Here is a 16,880-nt window from a genome sequence, read left to right as displayed (position 1 = left end):
AAATAACCTGTATCTCAGGATTGAGTTATGCCATCATTTTTTCAGTTCTTCAGTTCCATATGTATAAATTGGATATGATAAATTTTGTCTATTTAGACTGGAAGTGCTTTAGATTTGCTACGTTTACTACAAAATAAGGCCTAATCTCCAATAAGTGGGGTAATTTCCTGCAACTGTGGAACATTAGAGGAAACTATTAGAGAAACTATTTTTGTGGGAAGCATTTCAGGAAAAAGAAAAGTTGGATATGTGTAGGAACTTATTTCACTGATGTACTAGTTTTAAAGCAATTTTGTTCTAAAGAAAGTTGCCTTAGAAAGATTTTTCCAAAATAAAAAGCTTGAACAACAACAACAAAAAACCCTTCAATTTCAGCCATATGAATATTTAAATAGACCTGTCTGATATTGGATAGAAAATGTCTTAAATTACACTTTTTTCTTTATGATTCTGTAAAATAATAGCATTTACATCTCAACGTTATAATCTCATAATTTCATAATCTTTGACATGAATTTGGGAGGTTTAGATATTCCAAACAATTCTATTATTTCAATTTTCTCATAAACTGAAGTTAAACTGGCTTTTCCCAAAGAAGCTGTGACAATTTTACATGGTTCTTTGTAAGTCTTTGGGCAAAGGATTACATTGCAGTACTTCAGAAGATTCAAGAGACCAGCTTTGAGTTTCAGATCGTCATTGTGTCCGCATTAGCGATTCACTTGGTGCAGTAGAAATGAATTAATAACTTGAAGTGGCTTGTGTTTGTTTAATTTTAATAAGCTTTTGAAATTGTTAAGGCCATTAAAAATTGTGATAGTTGCCACTTAAATGTATACAGCCTGTTCATTTATTAAAATTGTTCGTTATTGAAAGCAACACTTCCCACATAATTGTTCTTTATTTATACTCAGAAGATTCAATTGTCATAATTTGTTGAAGCAAATTGCCTTTTGAGCTCATCATTAGTATCATTATATGAATTTGGAAGAGCTTGAAGTACAAAATATTAGAACTATTTAATTATAGAGATGAAGGATTTGAAATAATTCTCTATTTAATTTGAGAAGTATAAGAGGACTCAAACATGTTTTTCCAAGTTGATTAGACAGATGGTTCAGGACAGCCTGGAAAGATTTTTGTGTGACACAGCTTTTTTTTTTTTTTTTTTTTCCTGCTGTTGAATGCCATTTCATGGATTGGCTAAATAACGTGGTTCAGGACTCTCAATATAACATAGAGACACATGGAAATATGCAAGTCCAGATGTATAGTCTTTCAACTGACGAAAGAAGATTATTAACTCTGAATCAATGATTTCTTTTAACTTTACTTTGATACAGTTGCAATAGGCAATAAAATTGAATGAACTGAAGCCCCAGTTGCTGATGTATTGATACAGTCTGATGCTTCATAATTTACTATCCTGGTCATTTTTTTAAACACTTTCACTATTTTAACCCATCTAGCAGGAATCACACATTATAAAAACCTGTTTTTGTAGATCAGAACACTAGTTTATATCACTAGTAGAATGGTTATGAAATGTTGATAGAGAACAGACAAAAACCAGAATAAGCATAAGAAAGTAAATACAAGGTGGGCATAAAATATATAATACAATAGAAATAGATTAGAAGTGACTTGAAGAAAAAGAATATATAAAAAGTGACCTAGAATAATATAAGAAGAATAATGTTATTTTCTAAGTAAAGAGTCGAGAATAATACGGGATTTTGTTTTTAAAATCCAGGTTTCATTAAGTGACTTGAGTCAGAGCTGTATGTGAAAGTCAGATGCATGAAGAGATTTGTCATATTTATAAAATATGAATATAGGCAATTTAGTAAACCCTCATTTCTAATGCTGCGTGAACTAGCAGCGATTTTTGCTATACAAGTTTAAAATTCTGGATAGTATTGAATAAGTCTTTTGCATAGTCTTCTGCATTAGGAAGAGTGTTGCCATCAGGTGGAGGGAGGTGATCCTGCCCCTCTACTCAGCCCTGGGGAGGCCTCATCTTGAGTCCTGTGTCCAGTTCTGGGCTCCCCAAGACAAGAGAGACGTGGAGCTACTGGAGAGAGTCCAGCAGAGGGCTACAAAGATGATCAGAGGGCTGGAGCACCTGCCCTATGAGGAACGGCTGCGAGAGCTGGGCCTCTTTAGCCTGGGAAAGAGAAGACTGAGGGGGGATCTTATCAATGTGTACAAGTACCTGAAGGGAGGGTGTCAAGGGGACGGGGCCAAACTCTTTTCAGTTGTCCCATGTGACAGGACGAGGCAATGGGCAGAAATTGAAGCACAGGAAGTTCCGCCTGAGCGTGAGGGGGAATTTCTTCCCTGTGAGAGTGACAGAGCCCTGGCACAGGTTGCCCAGAGAGGTTGTGGAGTCTCCTTCTCTGGAGCTGTTCAAGGCCTACCTGGATGCCACCCTGTCTAACCTGCTCTAGGTGACCCTGCTGAGCATGGGAGTTGGACTAGATGATCTCCAGAAGTCCCTTCCAACCTTACTGATTCTATATTTTGATAAGCAGTGAAGAAAATTTAAAAAGTGTAGGGCAAAATACTATAAAACCAATACTGTGGCTCCACTTTCTTTAAGCAGTCTTTAAAAAAACCCCAAAGTTTAAATACTACAAAGAATATTTTAAAAATTACAGATTCACCAGAGAAACTGAAAAGCTTAGTAAAATGAATATGAATAAAATGGTCTTTCATATAATGAATCTGAATTACGAATTTAATATGGATCTTTCATATTAATTATGAAACTATTCTGCATTTTAAAGAACATGTATACTGCAAAAAACATTTGAGGTTTTCATTTTTAAATAGAAGAGCAGTTTGTGTGCATTTTATTCCACTACGTGCCCCATTCCAGACATTTGCTTCTCCTTGCTTGTGACGTTCCCTGCCAAAGTGCCTATGCAGTAACTGTGGCTTGCAAGTCCAGCTGTCTGGATTTGGCTGTTGTATTTGTCTGGTAGAGGTGATTTTTTTTTCCCCTGAACCTGTATTACTTTCAAATTGGAACTGTAAACTACGAGCCTTGCACCTTCACAGACTCTACTTTTTCTACATGCTAACATTTTGAGGTCATAATTAATTGATCTTGATGTTATTCCAAAGTCTTTTCATACAGCATAAATCACTATGCAGAAGTATCCCAATTTTCATCTTGTTTCATACTCTGATACCTAGGACCAATAAGAAAGTCTTGTTTTAGATCTGTAACAAATCCAGCACAAGACAATTGTATTTTTAAGAAGTTTTATTTGGTGTTACCATGTCTTGATATCCAATTTACTTATGAGGCTTAGGTATACATGTTTATTTTATCCTTGGTAGACATGGAAAGGGGACAAATTTCCCTAAAATGCAAACAGAAAAATCAGAAAAACTTCATTATATGATGTGGTATCTGTTATCTGTTCAAGCTAAGAGGGAAAGTTCTGTCCCTCTATGCTGAAATAAATTCAGTAATAAGGAGAGAAGGGTCCAATGAATTAAGTATAACCAAATACTAAATTTCACACATAATAATCTGATTTCCTGTTTCAAACGCCCAAATACGTTTCTTAAGAGAAGCAAACAAACCCCAAATCCTAAAATAACATTCAAGTTGCAAAATGAAGTACTCAGATACTATGGTGGGCTTCTGTAAAATATGCACATGAACAAACTCTTTAAAGACATAAACACAGAGCATGTATCTCCAAATGGAATTAGTCCTCTCGCTAGCCAGAAATCATTTAACTCCTCATTTATCTGCAGCTCAACTTAAGGTTTCTTAAACTTCTGAAAAGTTTTGTGAACACAGCCAGTCAAGAACAGCCACACGTGCCAAAGGATTTCTTAACATCTCGCTTTCTTATGCACGTACACTCATCTTCTTTTCATTGGACAATCTCATTTACTGCATGAAAGCTCCAATAAAATGTGCACCCACCCACCCAACTATACTTCCACTGTCACATGTGACAATGCGACGCTGCTGGGATGGGAGAAACCCGAGTTTGAATCCCACGCGTGTTGTTTTGAGAAGGGTTTCTACATGCCTGGCTTTTGCATCCATTCTGTCTAAAAATAGCGACTTGATCTAAACTTTTCCCATGTACCATGTGAGTGCCCTAACTGCTAACATTAGTAAATCCTTTTCTTTCTCTTTATAGGGACATAGAAGCAAGAATGCAAGAGCAGTTAGGGATTTTGCACAGGTATTGAAAGGGCAGAGGATACCAGTTAATAAGCTCAGCATTGTTATGAATATTTAACAAGTGAGAGAAGAAAGCCCACCAGTAAGGTTTTGTGTGCTCCCTTCCAGTGCATGAGAATGTGTTAGGCCTTCTTGTAATATACTGCACACACCAGCTTTCCATCCCTTCCAGCAAGTGTTCTTGTAGCAGTGCTGTTTTCACTCCAAAAATAAAAGCATGCTGACGTTAATGTATGAGTGTAACCAGTTGCTATGAGATAATCAAATATTTTAACGTGCACATTGTATAGATTCAGTTAATTTCATGTTAGTATTGGCCTGATTAGCGAACGTCGCCACTCCTCAAGTTTCCCCAAGTTCCACTTGAAGTGCAGAGTTAGAAGTAAGGGTAGATTGTCAAATATTTTAACTAAATGCTATGTACCATATGCGCTTTTTATTCTGGCCATTTTTGATTCTGTATAGTCACTGTATAGTAAAGTGTACTGCAGTTTAGAATTCAATGTTAAATTTCAGTAGAGTTGTGCAGTTAACAGCTTTTAATTCTGGAAATGAGAGGAGATGACTGAGCTTTGGATTTAGTATTTGTAGAGTAGACAATGGCACAATTTTGTTAAATCAATTCTTAAGAAAACATTACAATATCTGAAAATATTGCAACCAAGTTAATATACAAATCCTTTCCCCTTGGCATTTTTACTTAAACATAAATAAAAATATCATGCTTTCCTAAGCTTTCAAGATGTATTGTCTGATCATTATAGCATTTTGTGGGAAATTCACAGGACAAGCATTATCATACCAGTATTTTTAAATGAAGTACGCTGCCAGTGAGAAAACAACTTTGTTGGTATATGATCAACGTTCACAAACTGGAAAGGGTGGCTGGGGATGCCAGGCATATGCTAATAAGTTATTAGAGGATCGAAAAGGGAAAAGGAAGCAGGCAACTTTAGACCACCTGTGTCTCTAGACTTGTAGTGTTTGGTACCCAGCAAGATCATTTTTTTAGGAAAGCATTAAACTGAGAAAAGATTCATTTTCCTAAAGATTGGCATTAAGTTGTATGCTTTCTGTAGAGTTATTTATTTTTGATGAATATGTTGGATAAATATGTTTTTGTCACTGATTCAAAATAGCCTATTCTGTCACTTTGTTGATGCTGCCTCATTTTCTACTCAGCTATGTGTAAGGTAGAGGGCAGCATTTCTTCCAGATGCCTCAAAAACCCATTTGCCTTCTATCTGAACTGGATTTCCTGTTATTTTCTGTGCAAGTGTGCAACTGAGAACTTTTTCGTTTGTTATGCAAATTCTGGAAAAGGAAGAGGAGTTCATCCCAGGACAATGAAAAGTGGTATAGTGGCAGAATATATTAAGACTCGTTGTGGTTCAGTGAAATTGAAAGTTTTGGCTACTGAACAAGTTCTTTGTTGGATTCATCTTAATCACTAGAGTGTGTAGTGTTAAGTATGCTCTCAGTGTATTTACCGAGGACGTTTTTCTTTGTTCTGGTATTTAATTTGGCATAAAAATGTTCATATGCCTGAGGCTGAACTCCAGCCTCATTGTCTTGCTGATGTATCCGTGTTCATTTGTAGCAATTTATAACTTCAGACAATGTTTGGTCTTCTGTATGCTGATTCTGTGTATGCTGATTCTGAAAAGGAACAAAAATATGGCAACTGAGGCAGAATTGAAATGACTGTGAGCTTTCCTCTCTGCTGCACTCTCCTCCCTCTCGGTACATTCATCTCTCTAGCTGTTAACAACTTTCTTCTAGGGAAGAGAAATGTGTTTTGTGTTTATATTTATTCTGAGGTACAATTTACATCTGGAGAAGTATATTTTTTATTCAAACTGATTTGATTAGAACCCTGTTGTGATGCTAACTATACACTTGAGATAACCCACAGACCTGATAGAAATGAGAAGGTTTCTATCCAAATAGTAAGCAGGGCAAAAAACCTTCCATGACTGCATATCTTATGTTTTGGTCTGTAATGTGGTGATATTTTTCCATTTTCTCTCTAATAGCATATTAGTTCAGTAACATCAGCATTTTAACTGGTATGTAAATATAACTAATGATGTTTTAGAAGACATTCAGAACTACAAACTACTACTATAGTAATTTTGAAGCTGCTACTGAGTAGGCCTTTATATTATACTATGACAAATCACCAGCTTGTTGCTTAATTCAAATTAATATAAAAATATCTCTTTATTTTATTAGTGTTAAACTCTGACTTCTGTCTGATAAGTGATCTGTGACAAGACCCTAGAATAAATGCGGATCTGTAAAGCAGTTAATGATTCGGGATATTTAACTTCCTTTCTGCTTCAAAAACCTAACAATATTATATTTAACTTGCTTTATTTTCTTTGGCATTATCTTTTATTCAGAATGAGTTATGATTGTTTTTGAACTCTAAATAGAAGTAGAGGTTTGAATAGCAATTTGTGATGTCATGCCCAGAAGTACCCAGTTAAAAGTGTGGTCACGGTCTTATTGCTCTAATTTCCAATGCAATATAGCAATGAAAACACTTCTTGGGTGGTTGAAATTGCTTGGCCTTTGGCATCATTTCTCAAAACACTTCAATGGGATACTATAATTCCTTATTCTTTACCCTGGGTTCCCAGAGTGCCTTAATTCTTAATAATTTGCTATACTTGTAGGTAACTTGTGGATATTTTTAGTGGCATTATGTGTCAGATTTACAACTGTGGAGAAAATACTTGAGAAGCTTGTGTCATTTACTCAAAAATTACTTTAGTTGGGTTGGTTTGAGGTTTGTAAAGTCATTCACAGAAGCCTATTGCATTTGTTCTTTTTCCTAGCTTTTCATATTTTGATATGGTCATTAGAAGTGACCTGGCTAGACCATCAGCCTGTAGGAATAGACATAGTTCAAAGTACCATAACCACTGTGGTGATCTATGGCATATAAGGACCTAGGCAGAATAGAGGTGAAATATAATACAAAATAGAGAATTACATGTTAATGGCTCAGTGACATTTTTTAATACCGTATGTAAGGAACATTTTTTTTTTCTTGAGAGGTTTTTTTAATTAATACATAAATTACATGTAAAAGAGTGTATATTTATTGATGTTTTATGTACACATATAAAATCAAATTATTTCAGTTCCATACTGAAAATATTCATAGCTCAAAGGAGAGGATTTACAAGGAACCTCTTGAACTGTTCTTTGCCCTTCCAGAGTGCTGTGAATTTTATACTGTTGCCGTTGGCTATATTAAGATCCTTAATGTAGGGAAGAAAACAGAGGCTGCAGTTTTACTACCCAATGAAAGTAGGCTAGCTGCTTCTGCTGCACACGTGAGAAAGTAACTGCCTACTATCCCCTAAGGACTGACACAGCTTGAATTAGCACCCAAGTGTCACCCTGGCTAAAGCCTCAAATCTGGATTATGATTGTAAGACAATTTATGACAGTGCTGTATCTTCACGTGGTAGGCATAGAGGAAGAAATTTTGGCATTGTGTCCTTCTAGTGCAGCAGGCATTTTGCATGTAAGTGGGCAATGCTCATCGCTATATGGGGATGCAGCAATCAAAAAGCTGTTCTCCTGTAAACTGATTAGAGAAGCAATCTAGAAGGCCAGGTAGCATCTACCCTGTGTGCTCTGGGTTATGAAGGACTTACAGGCTTCTTGATAGAAAAAGCATTGTTTCATCTTTCATCTTGCTTTTAAAAAAGTTTCCATGGTTCCTAGGTCCTCGCTACTTAAGGCAGACAAACCGTGTCAGGTAATACTGAGTTCCTGCCTAGCAGATGTAAACACAGAATTCCCGAGAAAAATGAATTTGGCAATTTCAGTCAGTGGCTGTTGCATGAAAAGAATAACAACAACAGGGAAGAGCCTTGCATGTAGGTCTGTTCCTATGGCCTTATCTGGCATGATGCTTTAGATTAGATTGCTAGTCATAGGCCCGTTATATACTGTGACACCAGCGTAAGAGGTATGGGCATGAGTTACTGTCCAGTAGCTGTAAGCACATTAGAGATTCATATGCTGTATATAGATTGTGCCCGTGAGGCTTTATGTGGCTGTGTTCGCTATGAAAGCAGGACATCGAAAGGCAGTTTTGTTGAAAGAGCAATAGCAGTACAGGCATCTCTCTGTAACCAACTGGAAATTTTTATTAATGTTAGCATGTTTTGATAATGAACATCTAAGAAGGAAATAAGATTATATCTATACACAGCAGAAAATTATTCTACCCACAGTTATCTCACAAGGAGCAAAAATTGATGCGGATTTGATGTTAAATATGGCTGAGTCAGAAAGCAAAGTCTGCTTTCAGACTACCAAACACTGAAATGCTCATTTTAAAAAAATACATACAACTTAAAACACTCTTCAAAACTGAACAAATTTCTCTATAGACTGCTATGTATTTGGAAATTTCTGACTGGAAAAGTTGACCTATGTAGCTGGAATTGTTCCTAAGATACACTGACTTGAAAATCATATTTCACTCATTGTCATCACTGAATAAGTGCCTTTTGTCAATTGTGGTGAGTGGAATTCTGATTACCAACCTGCCTTTTGATGAAGCATTAACCATGAACGAATGAGTAGCAGTGCAGTAACTTGAACATCTGAGGAACAGAAGTATCTTGGATAGAAGTCAGAAGGAAGGGGCGGCAACAGCATCTGATTCTCTCCCCCATCATCTGGTGAAAAAAAGTACCATTTCTCCTGCATGTTTTAAAAAAGCTGCTATCCTAGATTTATAATAATTTATGATAATATTATGAATAATATTATCAGCATATTATAAAAAATGAATGCCTTCAGGTTCTTCTAGAAGAGAAAAGGTAGCACATTTATATTTACTGACACTGAAAAATAGGCCATGGTTGTGGTGGGTCTGTGGTAGAGAATCAGAAATGGTCACTTAATTTATTTGTTTATTTATTAAATCCATGATCTTAGATGTCATTTGTCACACTATGCAGTTTTCCTTTCTGTAGTCCTTCTACTTTAGAACTATTTAGTGTGTAGCTGTCTCTTTAAAGGTGTGTGTGTGTGAATGATACATGTAGTTAGGCCAATAAATCTGTATTTAGTTACCTCAACATAAGGGCCAACTTATAAAATCCACATCGGCCATGAAAATTCAAATCTAATAAATAACATTTAAGAAATAAGAGAAAAAGCACGTAAGTGCAATGCTGCTTTTTCTTAGGTGAGTTCTGAAAGGGAAAGAAGGAAACAAGCATCATGACTTACTACCACTGACATTAATAGCTGGGATTAATATAGTAAAGTCCTCTGTTCAAGGGTAATTGAACTACTGAGGTCAGCAAGACTGTTAGAGTTGACTGGAACAGAGCTAGCATTCAAAGCTGTCCTAGGCTGAGCTCACTGGCGAGATCCCTTTTGGTTTCTGTGTAAGGGACACCAGGTTCTCAGAGTGGTCACTTAGCTGCTTTGAACTCATAACTGTGTGACTGGAGCGGAATTTAGTTTTTTGTGTGCATATCGGTTCGTTCAATTTAGGCTGCTTTAGAAATAAGAAATGAAATGTTTTAAAGGTTCTCTTTATATGAATTGTAGTTTTGTGAATATCTTACTTCTGAAATAGCAGAACGTTCATAGTTAATGATGTTGTGTCTTATGGCATGGAGGTTAAATGATTAAGTTAGACATCCCAGGGATAGAGGCTGATACTTGGCTTGTACATGTATTATTCCAGTATGTACAGAAATGTACTGGGAATTTCTCTTGAAATAAGAATAAAATTAATGTTTGGAAAGAAAACTTCATCTCCTTTCCCTCTGATTTCCAGCTTCCTTTCCCATGAGCTGAACTTTCCCCAAAATAAGCTTTATTAATAGATGGGATTTGCATGATGGCTGGGTAAGAAGGATAGCCCAGAGTTATTGTAAATTGTGCTTCAGGCATCTTTCTCTATTAAATTCTCTATTAAATTAAATTAAATTCATAAATATTAAATTTGTGTAAGGGATGTGGACCTTTTGTGGTCTAATTAGTAGAAAGTAGTCTGTTTTATTGATATAAAAATATTTGTTATAAAATACCAAATTTGACTTCTCGATTATTTGAATTTAGGACCCCTATGATTAAAATAATCGCCTTTTAAGCAATTAAAAGATGCAGATATAGTAATCTCTACTGTGTGTATCATTTCTAGGACAAGGTCCACTATTCTTGGCAACTTTATTAAAGTTATGCTTTTGAATAGCATAGTAATGCTGCTCTGTTAAGCTGTGTCCTATATTTTGTAGTTCATACATGCAAACAGTCTAGCTTGTGCTATTAAACACTAATATTTGAATTAAAAAAAAGCCACTATTGAAACTAGTACTGAAACAACTAGTGTAGTTAATACTACCAGTGCTAACTGGAACAAAAGTACTGATAGCTGGTAGTACAGTCAGAACAGGATATATTTCTAAGTGTACAAATGCTGCAAACAGATTAGTGAACACATTCTTTTACAGCAAGTATTTAAATATAATTGTAGAATATCTTAAATAGAACACTTGTGATGATATTAAACAAAATGGAGTTCTGGTTCTACATTATTGTAGTTTATAAGCTATACAGTTTTATAAATATGTGGGTAGTTTTGCTTTCATTAGTCCTTGAATATATTAAGTAATCATGATGTATGTCTTATACTGTTAAAAATAAATCCTCACTGTCATTTTAAAATGTTTCCTGAAAAAAAGCTGTTAGGTTACATATGTTCCAGTGTTTTACTGTTGAATTTGTTTCTATATACTGTTAGGCCTGCTCTGAATCACGAGCCTAAAATTTTGCTAAAAATATGACAAAGATCATTTACACTTGTGGAAATAATTCAGCGTTTATCTGGAGACAGTACCTTTTTTTTCCCACTCTGATATCAGTCAAGAGGGCGAGAAGGAAAGCCCTTTGGTTTTCTTTTAAGTATGTGAACTCTGTCATTTACCTCATCTTCAAATGCTGGAGCCTTAAGAATTTGCTTGCAAATAGCTGCGTTGTGCAATGGCTTCATTCCTTACAGCTCTGACAGTTTATGCGAAGGCATAAAGGCCGGTTCCTTGCAGTAAGAGGACAGGCTGTATTCCAACCAGTTTCACCAATTAGGAGTGTATACTTTGATCGCCTTTTCCCCCAGTCAGTTGCAACATTTTTTAGTCTTTTTATTTTGCCATAAACTTTTGGCAGTAAACATGCTGAAAAGACAAAGCAGTTGATGAAGGTAGCTAACATGAAGAGTTTTTAAAAAATTGCGTTCACTTTGGTTTTGCAGCTGAAGCGATTAAAAGCAACTTACCTTTTTTTCTGCTCTGATTGAAGCTGCTGTGTTTCTGCTTTCTGGAACCTTAGGATACTCAAATCAGGAGGTACAACAGTGAAAGAGGCTGCAGATCTTACTTTCAATTTTCAGGTTTGAAAATAACCAGGGAAGCAAATGTTGTTTTGTTGTGTTTCCAAAATGGAAAGAACAACTCTATTTCTTTTCTTTTTTTTTCTTTTCTTTTTTTTTTTTTTTTTAAAACTATAAAATAATTCCTCTTTCTTTAGGAAAGGTTTTGTTGTTTCCAAGATTTCAACTTGGGCTGAGTTATATAAATGCTACTGAACTGCTAGGATTTACCATACAGGGAAAATCATGACAGTTATTGTATTAAGCTTCTTGTATAGGTGATTTTTTTTCTGTGCATTTTAACTGAATGTCGTTTGTTAGGTTACAAGAAGTAACAGGACAAATTAAGTTGGGGAAGACATGTACAAGCATGCTGCCTTCATACTGTTCTGTTATTGTCACTCTTGCAAAAACCCCAAGTTTAGTGTAGCTATTCAACTGCAGCTATCTCTGTTCTGTGCTAAAGATAGTATTAAATTATTCCTGTATAGTTTCTTTGGGGCCAAAAAGGAGGTGTTCCTGCTGCTATTCCTTCCTGACCCATTAAATGATTTCCCCTACTTTCTCACCCTGAACTTACGACATGAGCTGCAGATCTACAGAATATTTAGGGGATATTTTCACAGCCATGACCACTTTTCTGCATGCCTTGGGGAGGGATTTGGGAGGCTAATAATTCCTCTCTATCAATAGAGGAATACATCATCTTATGCTCTGTGTTCAAGACTTTTAAATGATCAATTTAAATGAACTTTTTAAATGATTTAAACTGAAATTCCAGAATGTGTTAAGAGCAGGCATGAACGTTATGACCTCTCTGATGTCGCATATCTGGGGGTGTGCCCACTGTACCAAACAGTGTCAGCTAGGGAAAGCAGGACACTAAGGGCTGGAACTGTCTCAGTCCTCACAGTAAATCCATGTCTATTATTTTAGAGAGATTTCAAGTCATAGAAGCTTTTTGCAAGAGGCTGTCCGGTGTCTAATAACCCTACAATACTGATGTAAGTGACTACGCAAGCAAGCTTTCTGGTTTACTTTGCACTTCCCCATATACAGTGCAAACAGATAGCTAATGACTGGGTAAATACAATGGGAATGTACTTTGCGCACTGTGTTCTGAGCTTGAGTGTTTTGGTCTTTATTTTGTTTGTCTATTTTTATATTCTTTCACAAGCACATTTTGTAATGATGGAATATTACTGAGTTCCTGGTACAGTACAGAGGAATAACACAAGGAATGTATTATGCTCGATTTTTCTAAACCTGAAATCCTTGCTCATTCCAATTATTTTTGGCTTTTATTCTTTTGAACTAATATATATGAACAGGCAGTTTTGTGTTATTTTTTAACATAATAGTGTTCATTTGAAGCAAAAAAAAAAAAAAAAAAAAAAAAAAAACAGACAAAAATATATCTGTCAGATTTTGGCATATTGATTTTTCTTTCTTGCCTTTTTTCCTTACTTTTAAATGGAAATCAGTGAAAACTTTATACATAAAAGAAATGACAGTGAGAGCTGAGAAAAAGCCATTAGCTGAAAACTACTACCAGTTGTAGTATTAACCCACAAGGATAACATTCAATTGTATGAGAAATATGACTTACAAAATGACTAAAGAAAGAAACTCAAAGTGAAGTCTTTAAAAATAGACTGATCTTGGATCGTGCTGATTGTATGCAGCGCTGGCAACTAAAAGAGATCCCTTTTATACTTTGCGTGCTAAAGAACTGATCTGCAAGCTGCATTGGCAGAGGGAATGCATATATGATAGATTTTTGTCAGGAATTTGTTGCTTTTTAGTCAACATAATTTTTACAGAGTGAGCAGTCATTACTTAGTCATTGAAATTATCAAAGGAAACAAACTTTGCCGGTTAAAATAGGACCGTTCAAGGAAAATGTATTAAAATATGTATTTGTAGCCAAATATATGGATGGTATAAAGTGAAGACTGAACTGTACAATCTTGTATAAAAGGAGCTAAATTTAAGCTGATGAGTTACGATTATGTATTCATAGTTTTTTTATAGGAAAATGGCATTTATGCTCACTAATGTTTGTGTGGTCAAATCAGATGATAAGTGATAGGTTAGAGGAAACAAATCTAGAGATTGAACAATCTTGCTAAAAAATACTCCATTTTTCAATGAATAGTAAATTGTGTAAGAAAAGCTATGCTTGTTGAAGCTTAATTTTATGGCATCTCTCATGATGAGTAAGAAGAAAAGTAGTGATTTTCGTAGATGATACTTTAAAGGACCTTCTGTTTTTACAGTGCAGTTTTTTTTAGCTTTCTAGATAAATTTCAGCTAAACCTAATAGTGAAACTTAAGGTGGGAAGGAGAATGTATTGCCTAGGATGTGCATTGGTACTCAGAAGGGAAGTTGTAAACCCAAGTTTAATTAAAGACTTCTGTTTGATTTCAGGAAGGTCATTCAAAAAATATGTCTACCCTGAATGTCAACTCACCATACAAAAATGGGATTAACTACTTTGAGGTCATCATAACAAAAATATGATTTTAAATTGGTGAAGTCCTCAAAAATTGATGAGGAAACTCAGAGCATGTCTGTTCCATTTAATGCAGCACAAATATATCTGAAATATCTGAACCTATAAATCTGCATTTCTTGGTACAGTCGTTTGTGGAGCTCCCTGTAGGGCTTCACAGCTGGCCAAAAGCAGCTGGGCTGCTCCAAAGTATCCTAATCTGATACAACCCTATTGAGAAAGATTCAGTTCTGATACAGTATCATCATAATGTAGTTGTATGACTCCACGCTTCATTGTGTTATATAGTTACACTTTTATCTAGGGAGTAGCATACCCACATTTATGGTTAAATATATACTTTATTTATATTAAAAAAGCAGTTTTGTATAATGCATTTAAAGTAAACTCTTCCAGAAAAGATGAAGTGATTTGTTGAGTAAGTAGAACAAAATACAATCTCCTCACAACATTTTTCTCATCTTAATGAAATTGTCCTATTTTGCTCTTTGGGGAGGTGAGTTCTCAGATCTCTTTCAGAAGGTGAATAACTTCTGTCATCAAAGTTTTTTTTGGCATCTATTTCTTTTTTATTATTTTTACTGACACTTAAAACTATTTTTTTTTGATTTTTTTTTTTGATTTTTTTTTGATTTAGAAAAGCACTTGCTTATATATCCTGTGCTGATCATAAAGTGGTGCACGTTTTAACGTATGGTCAATCTGATGGTTGCTAGAGGCTATTCTCTCAATCATGTTCACCCAGTTTTTTGCAAGAGTTAAAACAGCACTGGCAGTCTAGTAGTCTGTCACTTGTAGATGATTTGCATTAGATTTAGTCATGGAAAATTTGAATCATGAAATAATTGAGGTTGGGGAAATGGACTGACAGTCTCTGGAGACTGTGTAATCCAAACCTCTGCTCAAAGCATGGCCACTGAAGTCAGGTTGCCCAGGGCATTGTCTGGTCAAGCTTTGAATATCTCCAACTATGTTTGAGATTCCATACACTTCTGGGCACCCTGTTCCATCTTTTACTACTCTCATGGTGAAAAATTAATTTTTTTGTTTAATAGAAATTTCCTTTGTTGTCACCTGTGTCTATTGTCCCTTTCGCTTTTGCTGCATACTTCTGAGAAATTTGGATCTTTCTTCTCCATACCCCTGATTAGGTAGTGGAAACTGGCAAAAGAAATTCTCCCTTCTCACCCCCAGAGTCATCTTTTCTTCAGGCTGAATAAACCCACCTCTCAACTTTTTCTTGACAGTTCTCTAATCATCTTGATGGTCCTCCACTGAACTTGCTTCAGTGCATTGAAATCTTGTGCTGGGAAGCTGACCAATAGACAAAGTATGCCAGATGTGGTCTCACAAGTGCTGAATAAAGTGGAAGCATCGCTTCCTTCAGCTTGCTTGCTATGCTCTTGCTAATACAGCCCAATATACCGTTAGCCACCTTCCCTGCAAGAGCATACTCTTGTCTCATGTGCAACTTGTTGTCTGGTAGGATTCTCAGATCCTTTTCTGAGAAGCTGCTTTTCAGCCAGTCAAATCCAGCCTGTACTGTAGCACAGGTGGTTGTGTCCAAGGTGCAGGGCTTGTTGCACTTCATGAGCTTCTTGTTAGCCTATTTCTTCAGCTGTAGAGGTACCACTGAAAAGCAGCTCTACCTTCTGACGTATCAGCCCTTTCGCGTTAGTTTAGTATACTCTGAACTTTCTGACAGTGCACTCTATTCCTTCATCGAAGTTGTTAATAAAGATGCTGTACAGTATTGGCCCTGGTGTTGATCCTTGAGGGACACTTCTACTGATCAGCTGCTGTTAGGCTTTGATAGTGCTGATCTCCACCCTTTGAGCCTGGTGGGCCAGCCAATTTTCCACCCATCTTAATATCCAATTTTTAATCTGTATATCACCGATATGGCAATAGGGAGACTGTGGGAGACTGTTGATAGCCTTGTTAAAGTCCAGATAAAACAACATCCAGTGTTCTCTGCTTGTCCACTGGGCTTGTCATAGAAGGCGTAGCTTCGAGGTTGGTTTACTCTGTTATCTTTTTAGGGACTCCACATATAGGGACTAGATTTGAGTTCTCAAGGCCCTACCTCTTGCCCTTCTTAAGAATTGGAATTAAATAACTTGCTATGCAGACCAGGTCCCTACTGTGTCTTATTCCTTCAATCATATTAGATTTGAGGAAATCTTTTTTTCTTTCTTTCTTTTTTCCTCTTTTTTCCCCTCTAAGGAGAAAACCCCAAAACCTGTATCAGCCATCTGATTTACTTTTAAGGTCAAGTTGTATTTTTGAATCTGAATTGGAATCTGAATGGAATGAATCTGCAGAGGCTTATGGGTTTATATCTGTTCTTGCATAACTAATTTTGCTAATTAATTTAGAATATTACAGTGGAAAGAGAGGAAAACTAATGATAGCATTTTTGTGAAAAACTAATACTTAGCTGTTTGTAAATTATGAAAAACTGCAGTTGACCATGTTGGACTTTAATGCTTTTGCTAGGTATTGTGGTAACATTCTTCACTGCCTAAGTTACCTTTCCTCTGGTCTTTCAGGACCAGTCATGATCAAAAGGTTAGTTTTTCTTTTCATTTAAACATTCCCCTGATGCACAGACCTTTAAGATTCAAGTAGCGACAATTGGAGTTACTTGGAAAAGATGAGCTAAATGAATACTATTGTTCTTGAGATATCAGTGGGCTTGGAATTCTGTGAGAAAACATGGTCTTCAGGA

General features: G+C 35.9%; 1 protein-coding gene and 1 long non-coding RNA gene across 3 annotated transcripts in view; one reads left to right on the top strand and one right to left on the bottom strand.

The window, feature by feature from the left end:
• BCKDHB (branched chain keto acid dehydrogenase E1 subunit beta) overlaps window positions 1-16,880 on the top strand; it is a 144,595-nt gene that overhangs the window by 90,456 nt on the left and 37,259 nt on the right. The window lies entirely within an intron of this gene.
• On the bottom strand, window positions 5,790-11,609 carry LOC134138407 (uncharacterized). The gene is made up of 3 exons (XR_009957881.1): window positions 11,541-11,609; window positions 8,791-8,925; window positions 5,790-5,875 (listed from the first exon to the last, which is right to left on the bottom strand). It is a non-coding gene; the product is annotated as an uncharacterized LOC134138407 (long non-coding RNA).

This window comes from Rhea pennata, chromosome 3, assembly GCF_028389875.1.
Source record: "Rhea pennata isolate bPtePen1 chromosome 3, bPtePen1.pri, whole genome shotgun sequence".
Taxonomy (NCBI): domain Eukaryota; kingdom Metazoa; phylum Chordata; class Aves; order Rheiformes; family Rheidae; genus Rhea; species Rhea pennata.
The sequence above is the reverse complement of the archived record's forward strand: the minus strand, read 5'-3'. Positions and strand labels throughout refer to the sequence as shown.